This window comes from Pterocles gutturalis, unplaced genomic scaffold (assembly GCF_000699245.1).
Source record: "Pterocles gutturalis isolate BGI_N339 unplaced genomic scaffold, ASM69924v1 scaffold22236, whole genome shotgun sequence".
Classification (NCBI taxonomy): Eukaryota; Metazoa; Chordata; class Aves; order Pterocliformes; family Pteroclidae; genus Pterocles; species Pterocles gutturalis.
The window spans coordinates 25,483-29,434 of NW_010106130.1; the positions used below are offsets into that span (position 1 = coordinate 25,483).

The 3,952-nt window shown below is 44.4% G+C and overlaps 1 protein-coding gene across 1 annotated transcript in view; it reads left to right on the forward strand.

The window, feature by feature from the left end:
* Positions 1 to 3,952, forward strand: part of FANCM (Fanconi anemia, complementation group M) — a gene marked incomplete at its 5' end in the record, with an annotated part of 45,994 nt that overhangs the window by 18,680 nt on the left and 23,362 nt on the right. The window lies entirely within an intron of this gene.

Genomic DNA, 3,952 nt, shown 5'->3' on the forward strand with positions numbered 1-3,952 from the left:
GAAAAAACCCCACCCATAAATCATTCTTTAATGGATCAAAGTATCAATTTTTTACAAAAATACATTAATTACAAGAACTGTATCTATCATGGAGCAAAGTCATCAAGAGGGATATTAAAACTCTTGCAGGGTGTAATAGGAATTGGAAATAATTTTGTATCATGTGTACATCAAATGCATCCCATGAAATGATGCAGGAATGTGCTGGATGTTTTAAAAGGTGGTTGTGTTTTGAGGCTTTTTGGTTTGTTTTCTGTGAAAGCTTTAATTAAAAACCAAATTGCTCCTAAGAATGAAAGGATAAGAGGAGGGCAGTCAAACAAACATGGATGGAAACCCTTTGGGAGATGAGAATTTTGTTTACTAACAGTTCTGGGCAGGAGGTATGCCTTTCTAGTGGAAGGCACATACAAGACTGTGTGTGTAGACATGGATCCGTTGACAGTACCTGAAGACTTCAGTTGTTCACCACATTGTTTCTTCCCCCAGTTTAGCTCTTCTATGTTTCACACACATTGCTTTTTAGCATGTTGATGTTTTCTAGGTCGTCAGAATCTGTTGCTAAGCTGCCAGAGTTTCCTGAATAACTAGACTAATCGAGGAAGAGAAAAGAGACATTGTAGTTGTACTCCTTGCTAGTAAAGTGTATTAATGGCAGGCTGTAAATAGACTTTCAGAGCTGAGATAAGCTTCTCCACTTTTGTCACAGAACAACGGTGTTCTTGACTTCTTTCAGAGTCTATGCTCCCAGGCGAGGGTAAAGTACATACCTGCCACAGAGAGAAGAGACTTTGCGGAGAGTTCAGGTATAGAGAGCTGAAGGAAGTCAGGAGGCAAGGGAATGGTTAAAAATATAGAATTGTGCTTCGTATTGAGGAATTTCCTCCTCACCACCAACTCGGGCACTGGAAGGATTTGTGACTTAAGTTCCTTTTGTGGAAGTGTATTGATACCAGCAGTCTGTTCAGGTTCCCAAGCATCTTCAAAGTTGTAGATGCTTAACCAACATCTGGCGCCCTTAAAATAATTTACAGAGCAAATTCGTTAGTCATCAAGTGAGTCTTCGGTCTTCTCCTTCAAGCCCTGCCAAAGTGCGTGCCAAAAATCATAAGCAAAACGGTATCAACCGCTTGGTTTCAGAAGCAAGCTGTCGCAGAACCTTTCCAGAGATAGGTCTGCCTACTGTCCCTCACGGGAACGAGACAGCCCAGCTCACCCAGCTCTGCTCTCTACTGTGTATTGCACAGAGAGGACATCCCTTCAGCAGGCAGGACCCAGAACTGTGACTTTTTACATCGCAGCCATCACTGCACACTGTGCTTAGCTCTGATGGTGGCTGTCCGGCACAGGCAGGGTGCGTGGTGCTGCGTTCTGTGTTGCGCTCTGCTCAGAAATCATGCTGATGTGTGCCACGGTAGCACACGAGCTCTCTCCACGAGTGCTTCAGAGCAGTCCTGCGTACAGCATGTCGCAGAGCTGCAGAGTCTGCAAGCAGTCTTGGAAAATGCGGGAAGATCTGCATCAGGAAGGAAGGAATCCAACTATGAATTGACAACAAGCGATAAACTCTTGGATTTTGCTATTTCTATAACAGCCAAATGTCAGCCTAATGGTGGTATGTTGCAGGTAATGCTCTCGCAGCCACAGGACTGGGACTGCCTGTTATCTCATTCAGCTCTCCCAGCTCAAAGTTTCAGGCATTGTCTGGATTGATTTCCAGCCAGCTTTCTCTGGTCTGTCTTAACCAGTCATAGGTGGAGACACTGAACTTTCTCATCAGTTAGAGGAGAACTCGTAATTGGCTGTCCCTGGCACGCTGAAAACACCTTCTAATGACTCCACCGAATGTGAGAGGTTACAACATGGTACGTCACTCCACCCTGCTGAGTTCTTCTAGGGAAGAACAAGGTACCTGCAGTAACTCTGACCATGTCTGGCAAGGTTGACGAGGCAGAAGCTGTAATCGGCACTGACACAGTTTTTACACTTCAGTGGCTGTTGGTCTCTTTCTTACATCTAAACCACATTGTCAAGGTTAAAGGACATCAAAGCTTCACCATAATTGTTTCACGAAAAGCAAAGATGCAATGTGTCTTAATCTGTTTTGTCAGCACTGACAAAATGTATGCAAGTTTTATTCATATTTTCTTAAGTCATCCCTGACTTTCTGAAAACACATGCAGAGAAAAATGGGTGTAATTATACAGTAAATCAGACCAAATAACTTTTCTGTATAAAATATTTTTTTAAAATATAATACCTCTGTTCTGAGCTGTTTCTGTTAGTGAATGCTGCTTTGAGGGCCATCACTATCACCACAGAGCAGTTCCGTCTGGGTGTGTGGAGCTCTCTGGTCCAACCCAGGGCCCAGGTGGCAGGGGCCTTGACAAGTCAAGCCTTCAAGATCTCCAGGGCTGGAGTCCCCCAGCTTCTCCGGGCCCCTGGTTCAGTGTTTGATCACCCTCATGGTGAAAAATTTCTCCTAACACCTAATAAGAATTGCCCTTGTTTCATGTTGTACCCATTAACTCTGGCCTCAGCATGCCTCCGGGAAGCCTGGCTCTGTCATCCCTCTGCTCTTACGCTGGATAAAGATGGTAATGAGATCTCTCTTTTTAAGACTGACCAGAGTTCCCTTGTCTTCCCTTGTACGTCCCTGTGCTCCAGCCCTGGGACAGTTTTGGCCGTCTCTGCTGGACTTGATCCATTCTGAGATATTTCGTGTTCTGGGGGCCCCAAACTAGACTAAGCACTCCAGATGTGGTCTCACAGATGGTGAACAGAGGAGAATAATCACTTCCTTTGCCCTGCTGGCCACTGTCTGGGCAATGGATCCTGGGTGCAATTGTCTTTTTGCCACAAGAGTATGCTGCTGTCCCATTTTTCTGTCGGGAGGTTTCTGTCAGCCTGTTGAGGACCCTTTGGATGGAAGCCCTGCCCTCGAGCACGTCACCTGCTTCCCTTCACCTGGTATCATCTGCACACCTACTGACGGTGCACTCTGTACTGTAGTCAAGGTCAGTAATAAACATGTTAAACACTAAAAACCTCTGAGAAACACTCCTAGCATTTAGCTGCTGGCTGGGCTTCATCCCAGTCCTCAAAACACTCGAATCATGGTGGTCCAGCCAGTTTTCCCCCCACCCTTACTGTCCACTTATTCAAACCATATCTCGTGAGTTTAGCTATGAGAGTGTGTCAGAAGCCTTGCTGAAGTCCAGGCAAGCAGCATCCACTGCTCTTCTCTTGCCCACGAAGCTGGTTCTTCATAAAAGGCAGTCTTGAATTCTTCACCCCTGTGCATTTTGTATGCTTCTTGGGATGTTCTCCTGAAAGCTTGGATGTTTTCTTACTAGTTTGGTTTGAAGTTTGTACTTTAAACTTACAATTAGAATAAATATAACATTCACGTGGCATTCAAATTTCTCACGTTTAGGTTTTCCTCGTGCTATACTATTCCCAACACTATTGCATGTCCCAACACCATTGTTCGTGTCAGGATCTTTCAAAAATTAGGAAAGCTTTGCCAAAAACTGATAATGCCACGTTGCCCATAGCCAGACTTATGGAGAGGCATGGATGGTTTGCTTTAACAGTGACTACTACACTGATTTCTTTTTTTTTTTTTTTTTTTATTGTATGGTAGAGTGCTTGTACTTAGAACAAAATATTAATTAAAAATGCAAAAGTAGAGCAAAATTAAAGAAACAGAGATTTGTAGGCAATGTTTTAAATTTCTACATATGTACTAAGGCACGTTTATGTAAGTAGGTATGTCATGGCTGTATTCCTGACTCTGATGCTGTGTAGGTCTGAGTAGCTGTGTGGGTGAAATTCCACAGACTGAAGGAACCACAGAACCATAGAATGGTTTGGGTTGGAAGAGGCCTTAAAGCCCATCCAGTGCCACCCCCTGCCATGGGCAGGGACACCTCCCACCAGCCCAGGTTGC